Source organism: Akebia trifoliata, chromosome 2, assembly GCF_017979445.1.
Source record: "Akebia trifoliata isolate Shusen 1 chromosome 2, ASM1797944v1, whole genome shotgun sequence".
Lineage (NCBI taxonomy): Eukaryota > Viridiplantae > Streptophyta > Magnoliopsida > Ranunculales > Lardizabalaceae > Akebia > Akebia trifoliata.
In genome coordinates, this window is record NC_141376.1 from 24,559,641 (window position 1) to 24,569,793 (window position 10,153).

Genomic DNA, 10,153 nt, shown 5'->3' on the forward strand with positions numbered 1-10,153 from the left:
TTAATTGATAAAAAGGCCCTCATCCTAGATGGGCCTGCCAACCCACCCCACCCAGCAGCAGAATGTCAATCAAAACCCCCTACCCACTCACAACGGAGAAGGAAGTGGGCACAGGGTAAATGTCGTCTACGGAGAGCTCAACTTCAATCCTTCGGATCTGATAGCACCGGTAGGAGCAAAAATTAGGGTCCAATTAACCCAGAAGCCAAGATATCGTCAGTTAACACAGTCAACAACTACACAACCAATCCACCACTAAATCCACAATTACCTCTCAGAATGGCCGACCTCACCATACATCCCACTCATCAAATGCTGCTACCCGACCACCTCTAGTCATACCTTGCGAATCATCCAACCATCAAAGTCCAACCCGACCTCCCTGGTTATATACCGTGTACGTCGCCATATTCACAAAGATCAGCTCAACCCCCCTTCACATACCCTACGCTCCATCCTCACGTCCACCACTCGTCATTCCATACACCACCACTGCCTCCAAACCATCACCACCACCGCCAACCTCATCCTCAACATGAAACCGATCCACCCCCCATGATCATACGCTCACCCAAATCATTCCCACATCAGCCCACTACAGCTCCAAACAGGCAGTCCCCTGGAGCTATGAGACCACTGTCACCACCACCACGGGAATCGAAATAGTGAAAGAAACGGTAGTGGCAGATATCGACCATACGACAAGGATAGGAAAATGCCAAAATTTGCCAGGAAATGGGGAAAACATCGGGACAAAAATCGAAGAGACCGTGGAAGAGGGGACAGATGAAGAAAAAAGAAAAGCAAAGGGGAAGGGTAAGCTGTATAAGGAGGAGAAAACAGAAGAAAAGGCAAAGGTCACCGACAAGGAAGCTGCAGACTTCATTAAGCTCATCCTCAAGTGTGAGCACAACGCGGTAGACAGATTAAACAAACAGCCAGCTCAGATTAGTATCCTGGGGCTAATGCAAAAATCAGAAGAACACCAGGAGGCACTGCTGAGAGTTTTGGGGAAATCACATGTACCTTCAACCACGACACCATCACAATTGGAACAAACAGTCGGCCAGATCATGGCCCCCAACCCTATTATTTTCACAGAGAATGAATATACGCCTGAGGGGACGGGGCATGTCGAACCACTGAACGTCATGGTCATATGCAAGGGCATGATGGTCGCCAGAGTATTAATTGATAATGGCTCAGCACTTAACGTCTGTCCACTCGAAACATTCCGGAAGCTCAATGCTGACTGGTCATATGTGAAACCTAATAATAAGGTTGTCCGAGGCTTCGACAGTTCGAGAAGGGATTCCCTGGGGGAGGTAGATTTACCTATCACAATAGGTCCTTGCACTTTCGAGATAACATTTGAAGTCATGGAAATACCAACGACATTTAACCTATTACTGGGCAGACCTTGGATCCACATTGCTGGAGCTGTACCTTCCTCGTTGCACCAAAGAGTCAAATTTATCATGGGGCAAAGGATGGTATCGGTATTGGCGGAGAACCTTATTCCAGCTGGGAGAGCTCCGGATGTGCCGTTCATCGATATAGAGATGACGAAAGATAAAGCACTTTACCATTCGTACCAATTCGCGGCTATCAATCACATCGAAAAGGGGAGGGAAAAGGTAAGGGCGAAGCTATCAAGGGCAAACCTTATGGTCGGTCGGATCATGAAAAGATCGGGATACCGACCCAAGCAAGGGTTGGGACCGGGAGGAAGAGGAAGGACTACACCAGTCGAAGCCAGGAAGCATATTCCTTACTTTGGTTTAGGGTTTAGACCCACAAAGAGGGATATCGCCGAAATGAATGACAAGAAAAAAGAACTTCGGCTCGCAAGAAAGCAAAATCGTGATCCAAACATCTGGAATCTGGGCCGAGTCCCTCACATCAGCGTTAGCTTTCCAAAATCCCACCTCAGACCCGACGACTTATCAGAACCGCCATCAGCAAAAAAACCAAGAACGGTAAACCCTGAACCAGTGAACGTTCAAGAAGACCCGATCGTAGAATCCCAATCATCCTTCGAAGAAGGCATTGATGTTCTATTCAATGGGGATTCCGATGAAAGTCCATCAGAGGCTGCTCCAAAGCCTACTAAAGGGGAGGTTACTACCAACCAAGAGAACAGCTCACCATTTTCATCAGGGATTAATGGGGCATCAGTCATCATCCCACCAAGCTTGGGAGGGATTATGCCCCAACCTGACAACAATCCATCAGAGATCATGGTCATCTCCGAACCACTAACCAAATCATCCAACAAATCACTTGTTCATCTCATCCGCCCCCTCAAAGAAGGGGAGACATTGCACAACTGGGAGGAATTCCCACTGACAATTGAGGCAGTTGAGGCCTCCAAAAAAAAAACGTCGTTAAACGACATCACTTTGCCCGAGGATCATAATGAGCCCTCATCCTCGGGAGAAATTGTTTTGGGGGCTCCCTACCTTTATTAACAAATTTGCATGATTGCTCTTCTTATTTCAGGTATCAAGAAAATCACAAAAAAACAAATATTTCTCAAAAGGCAAAAAAATCAAAAATTTCTCAAAACTCAAAAAAATCAAAAAGCTTTCAAAATCCCAAAAAAATAGATATTGTTCAAAAACAAAAAAAAGAGTTTTCAAGGGACCCGTCTCCATTAGATGAGTACTCAGATAAAACAGAGTTTGAAAGGGACGAGTATGATTTCAATCTTGAACTCGACTTCGACCTCATGGGGATAGAAGAAGAGTCTGAGGATGAAATGGAATACCCACCCAAAGAAATCAAAGACTTGGTAGAACGTCACGAAAGAGGTGTTCAGCCAAACATCGAGGATACGGATTCAATTAATCTCGGTACCAAAGAGGACCCACGAATTGTCAAAATTGGAGCTTTACTAACATCACAACAAAAGGAGGAAATGGTCGAGTTTCTACGAAATTATCAGGACGTCTTCGCATGGTCATACAGGGATATGCCGGGGTTAGATACCGATCTCGTTGTACACAAGCTACCCATTGCTTCCGGAAGTAAGCCAACCAAACAGAAGTTGAGAAGACTAAAACCAGAATGGACCCTCAAGGTCAAAGATGAGGTCATGAAGCAATTCGAAGCAGGGTTTCTTGCAGTCTCTACGTACCCGGAATGGCTAGCTAACATTGTGCCAGTACCCAAGAAGGACGGAAAAGTACGCATGTGTGTCGACTATCGAGACTTAAACAAGGCCAGTCCTAAGGATGATTTTCCACTACCACACATCGACACTTTAGTCGATAGTACAGCAGGGCACGGCATGTTCTCATTCATGGATGGTTTCTCAGGCTATAACCAGATAAAAATGGCAGAAGAAGACCAAGAAAAGACAGCATTCATCACACCTTGGGGTACTTTCCACTATAAAGTCATGCCATTCGGGTTAAAAAACGCGGGGGCAACTTACCAACGGGCGATGACCGCGTTATTTCATGACATGATCCATAAAGAAATGGAGGTCTACGTAGATGACATGATTGCTAAGTCTGGCATTGAGGAAAATCATCTGGTCAATCTAAAGAAGTTGTTCGACAGGCTGAGGAAGTACAGTTTAAGGCTAAATCCAGCAAAATGCGTATTCGGGGCAACATCGGGCAAGCTGCTGGGATTCGTCGTCAGCAGAAGAGGCATTGAAATAGATCCGACAAAGACTAAATATATCCTGGAAATGAAGGCACCCGTTACAGAAAAAGATGTTCGGGGCTTCCTGGGAAGGATACAATACATTAGCCGGTTCATTGCTCAGCTCACACCTATCTGTGAGCCAGTCTTCAAGCTATTAAGGAAAGATACGCCGAAGAAGTGGAACAAAGACTGTCAAGAAGCATTTGATAAAATCAAGCAATATCTGCTCAATCCACCAGTATTAGTCCCTCCTACGCCAGGACGACCTCTGTTAATGTACATCTCAGTGCAAGAAACATCTATGGGGTGTGTGCTAGGACAACACGATGAATCAGGGCGGAAGGAACAGGCCATCTACTATCTCAGCAAGAAATTCACTGATTACGAAGCAAAATACTCGACACTCGAAAAGACTTGCTGTGCATTGGTTTGGGCATCTCAACGACTACGTCATTATTTGCTCAGCTACTCGACTATGCTTATCGCCAGGATGGACCCCCTGAAGTACCTATTCGAAAAAACCAGCGCTAACAGGCCGCACAGCGAAATGGCAGTTATTGTTATCAGAATTCGACATCACCTATGTCACCCAAAAAGCCATCAAAGGGCAAGCCATCGCTGACCACCTCGCCGAGCACCCGTTGCCTGATTATGAGCCGTTAAAAACAAATTTCCCGGATGAAGCCATACTATTTGTCGAGATTGAAAACGATGATGACGAAGAACCTGGTTGGAAAATGTACTTCGACGGAGCAGCTAATCAGAAAGGAAACGGAATAGGGGCAGTCTTGATTAAACCAGACGGGTCCCATGTACCGATAGCAATCAGATTGAAATTTCAATGCTCTAACAACGAAGCCGAATACGAAGCATGCATAGCAGGGTTAAAAGCAGCATTAGATCTTGAAGTAGACGAGATCGATGTTTTCGGAGATTCAAGTCTGGTAGTCTATCAGACGACTGGAGAATGGAAAACCCGAGAACAGAGACTGGTCCCTTACCATGAGTATCTAGAGGAACTAAGCTCACACTTCAACAGAATCTCATTCACCTACATGCCTAGAGCGAAGAACCAGTTCGCCGATGCACTAGCTACCCTTGCTTCCATGATTAGTATCTCAGAAGATCTGATCATCGACCCGATCGAGATTGGGATTCAGGACGAGCCAGCCTATTGTCTACCCGTCGAAGTAGAAGAACCTGAAGAAAAAAACTTGGTACTCAGACCTCAAAGCATATCTCGAAAATCGAACCCTTCCCTCAGATGCAACGCCCAACGATCGCAGAACCATTCAGAGATTGGCAGGGCAATTTTTTATCAGCAATGGCATCCTGTACAAAAAGTCACACCACGAGGTCTTACTCCGATGCGTTGCAGAAGCCGAAGCAAAGCGATTGATCGAAACTGTACATGGTGGAGTTTGTGGACCTCATATGAATGGCCACATGCTAGCAAAGAAGATCATGCGGATGGGGTACTATTGGTCGACAATGGAAAGTGACTGCTATCAGCATGTTCGCAAATGCCATCTATGCCAAATCTACGCCAACAAGATCAATGCTCCACCTTCGGAGCTGCATAATATGACTACGCCCTGGCCCTTCTCCCTCTGGGGAATGGATGTCATCGGGCCAATCTCGCCAAAAGCTGCAAATGGACATCGCTTCATCCTAGTGGCTATCGATTACTTCACCAAATGGGTAGAAGCTGCTTCATACGCCAACGTCACCAAAAGCAATGTCCTGAAGTTTGTCAAGAACAACATTGTCTGCAGATACGGACTTCCCAGCGGGTTAGTGACTGATAATGCTAAGAACTTCAAAAACAGGGATATGGTCAAGATGTGCGAAGATTTCCAGATCACTCATCATAACTCCGTACCATACCGACCTAAAATGAACGGAGCAGTTGAGGCAGCCAACAAGAATATTAAGAAAATTATCGAGAAGATGGCAATTACATACAAAGACTGGCACGATATGTTGCCTTTTGCACTCCATGCCTATCGAACTTCGTTCAGAACCTCGATTGGGGCAACTCCATATTCGTTGGTCTACGGAATGGAAGCAGTCTTACCCGTAGAGGTGGAGATTCCCTCCCTCCGAATCTTAAAAGAAACAGAATTAGATGAAACCGAATGGATTCAAACTCGGTTCGACCAGTTAAATCTAATCGAAGAAAAGCGGCTTGCAGCCATCTGCCATGGGCGAATTTATCAGAGACGAATAGCTCGTGCCTACAATAAGAAAGTCAAGCCTAGGGATTTCTCGCCAGGAGACCTTGTATTGAAGAAGATCTTGCCAATCCAAGAAGACGCCAGAGGAAAATTTAGACCGAACTATGAGGGACCATTCATCGTGAAGAAGGTGATGACGGGAGGAGCTCTGATCCTCACGGAGATGGACGGACAAGTCTTCCCGCAACCGATCAATGCTGACACTGTCAAAAGATACTACGCCTAAGAATTGACCCTGAAATGACGAAAGGCCATCTTTGCTATTCTAAACCAACAAATCTAACCCTAGTCAACCCTTTTTGAGCCATCACGTTCATTTCTTAACTAAGACAGGGGTAAGTCAAAAAAAAAAAAAAAAAAAAAAAAAAAAAAGGGAATCATCACCAAAGCAAAATCATCAAGTTACTCCTGGCCCGCATGAGGATAAACTGTGAACGGCTAAAAAATACAAAAAAAAACAAAAAAAAAAAAAAAAAATCAAAAAACTCGGACACTTGATCTGAGCTCGACCCAAATCTCCAGCCTAAACAAGTTCGAGAGACGCTGGGAGGAGATGCAGATCACCTTTTCGAAACAAAAATAGACAAGCCCCATGTCTAAACCGCTCTAATATATCCAGACCTTAATCCTTTTTGTAACCTTTCACCACCACTAGCCTAGGCCAACGTTTCGTCCCAACAAAAGTCCTTTTTGATCAGGGAATGTTCTAGGGCAACCCAATGACAATAACAGCATCAATGATCTTGCGACTTGGTCCGGACCTCTAAAGTCTTATTAGTCGTTGGAAGACTCGAGAGGGGAATCCAGGTCGGATATTCGAAAAAAAAGAGTACTCAAAGTGTAGAGTAACCGATCTTGCAGCTCAACTTGAGTCGCCGAACCACGAATAGTCGTCAGCAAACTCGAGAGGGGAATCCAGATCTATTACTCGAGAAAGAGTGCCACTACAAGAGTAGAGTCGCCGATCTCGCAGCTCAACTTGAGTCACCAAGTCACAGAGACACAGAGAATCCGAACAGAATTGTAATGCAAAAATCTAAAGACACAAGCATAGTCTGAAAGGGCATAGTGAAAATCCGAAAGGACACTATGAGTAAAAGAATCAGACTATGGCAAGATCAAAGCCACCGGCACGATGAAAATCCCAAAAAGGACGTCGATGCGCAAAAATGTGGAAACCGGGTCTGGTGAAAACCGTAACTGGCACCAGGGGCAATAAGGGTAAACAAAACAAAAAAAAAAACAAAAAAAAAAAAAAAAAAAAAAAAAAAACAAAAAAAAAAAAAAAAAAACTCCTGGCCCGCAAGAGTATAAACTGTGAACGGCAAAATCCATCCAAAGCTCCAAGACCCCAAACGGATAACGACCTTCCAATACCAGGGCACTGGGAATGATTCTAAAGGAACCAAAAGAATAATTGACATCTGCATCACCTGTGCTGGGCAAAAACACCAAAATCGTCACAACCAAAGATTTTGCAAACTCTGAGTTTATCGTACTCATTTGATAAAGGCATTTCACAAAATTGCATTTCAAAACTACTATTTTGGCCAATGACGACAAATCTAGGATGTATTCAACAAAACTCAAGTTTTCAAGAACAATAGATACACCTGAGGCCAAGTAAGTACAAAACCTACTTTCTTTGCATTAATCCTTCAACATTTTGCATACATCAGCATAAGGAAAAGAAAATACAAAAAAAAAAAAAAAGAGACAAGGGCGAATACAACGCAGTCAATCAAATGTCATGGTGAGAAATGAAAAAGGAGTCAAGGCGTTCCTCCAAAGCACGGATCCGGGCAGCCTGACTCACCATCACTTTCTCGGCATCTGAAGCATCCCGACTCACCAAGTATGCTGCAAAGTCATCGAAATGAGGACACTGGGCAAGCCGATCCCTCAACTCATCAACCTCAGCTCGAAGCTTAGCCACTTCATCACTATCACTACTTCCGGACTGGACAAGGGCAGATGTCAGTCGAGCAATCTCTTTCTGCATCTTCTTTTCGGATTTGAGCCAAACAGCCTGAATTCGACGATGATCAGCTTGAGACTCTTCAACTCGATCTCGGTAATCAAAGAAAGATGAAGCGCCAGGACGTGTCCGAGGAATTATGGATACCGATGGTCTCCCAGAAACAAGCTCTTGAATCCAATGCAAGTATGCCGAGAACTGGTGTGCTGCAAAGATGGGTCGACTCAGAACCTCAACCCGACCCCATTCTTTCACGAGTCGACTCAAGAGTATAGTCGACAACGGACCAACCAACCCAGTCAATTCTAGCCCAGTCAACCCAGGTAACCTAATCCACCCGTTAAGTCTAGTCAATCCCAGTCAACTCGGTCAACCAAAGTCAAACTCGATCAACCTAGTCAAGTCCAATCTAACCTAGTTCAACCCAATTCGGTTAACTCAGTCAGTCCACTCAGCCGAATCGACTCAGCTAGCCCATTTAAGTCAAAGCCCATTAAACTGCAGACAAACCTGTCAAACCCATACCCATGAACTATCACGATCATAACAAAAGATCATCAAACGAAATAAGGAAAAATTTGAAGCAGTCCGAACTCAACCCGTCCAAAAGCAATCCAATACCGAACGAACCATAAGCTATCCCAACCAGCCTTTAACCCATAACCAAGACCAACAGATCCATTAACCACTTCCACCCAATTCAAACACACGCCCCTTCTCGACCAACCCATCATCCATACCAAACCATGGGTCACCCGACTAATGCAACAGTTCCCTGACAACCCATCCCAAAATCACTCATCATTCCTCGGCACACGGAAAATTCCTCATCCAAAATAAACCCCAATCCCTCCAAGCCCCACCACTCATTAGCAGAGCATGCATGGATATCCAATCAATGATGACAAAAGAGCAAGCAGAGCAAGAAGGCCATAACCAGTAACATGGTTTTAAATATGATAAAATTCATATGCTCAAAGGATTAGGTAAATAAATTCAAGACAAATAAACAACAAAGTGATGAAAAACAAAAAAAAAACAAAAAAGGAAAAAAGTGTCTAGGAGTGAGATAAATCGAAATCATCATCATTCAAATAGGCAAATCAAGTCAAGAAGAGAGGAATGCAACACTCACCTCAAAACGCGCAAACCACCAAGGAACTCCTCGATGCTTTAAGCCGCTTCCACGAACGCCCAAAACGCTCCAAAAACTTCCAAAGCAATCTACCAAACGCCTAAGACGAAAAGAATATAAAGAGGAGGGAGAGAAATCGCCAGAGAGAAGGAAGGAAGGAAGAAAAACGGAAAGAAACCGAAAATGAAAGGGCGCGCAGGTTTTGAAACGTTTGGATTCATACTGGTCCGTGTCACCAGAACGGATGAAGCAAATTTTGATCTATCCGTATCACTAACACGGATGAAGAGAGCTTAATTGGATCCGTGCTCCAAGCACGGATGAGATAAAAATAATACCATCCGTGTTTTAGACACGGGTCATATCACTCCGAACGTCATCCGTGCCTTAAGCACGGATCAATCAATCAAAAAAAAAAAAAAAAAAAAAAAAAATCAAAAATCAAAAAATCAAAAATCAAAAATCCTTTCGAATTGCACCTATTTCGATTTGTCAAAACACGACCGAGAAATACCCAAACTTCAAAATCACCAAATCTTCATCAAATCCAAGGTCTCACACGAGCTCCGCGCCATCGAGACCAAAGAATCAATAAGGTAACTCTGTCAGACCCCGCGCTTGAGTAACCATTTTTCTACAAAAATCATCGATTCAGCCGGTAATTCGAAGTCGTGTTTTGTGAAATTTCATCGGGCCCGTACAAATAGGGGTTTAGTCTATTCTTTGCAGTTCTTTGCACGCAATTCCTGCAAAGAAGGGCAGCTGTAGACACCTCGATTTGAACGGGCCCTCACTTGAAAGGGCCCAAAAATAGTAGGGTTTCAATAAGTTCGACCAACGGGCCTCAATGGCCCGAATCATCGAAAAATGATACTTTCGCCGAAACCCAAGCCACTAACACCTTTCAATGGGTTAGTAGGTCCACCAAAAGGGCTCGGCACACTCCCATCCACCCCGCTCCATGCAAAATATCGATTTTCCAACAAAAGGGGCCAACGGGCCCCTAAGGCCCAAAAACATCAAAGGTGGTGACTTCGGTCAAATCAATGTTCTTAAGACCACCCCAGGGTCTCGAGGACTCGCAAAAAGGGTGGTGACCCATCCTACAGTTGTTCAACGTCGTCGCTCCGCACTCGCGTGCAAAAA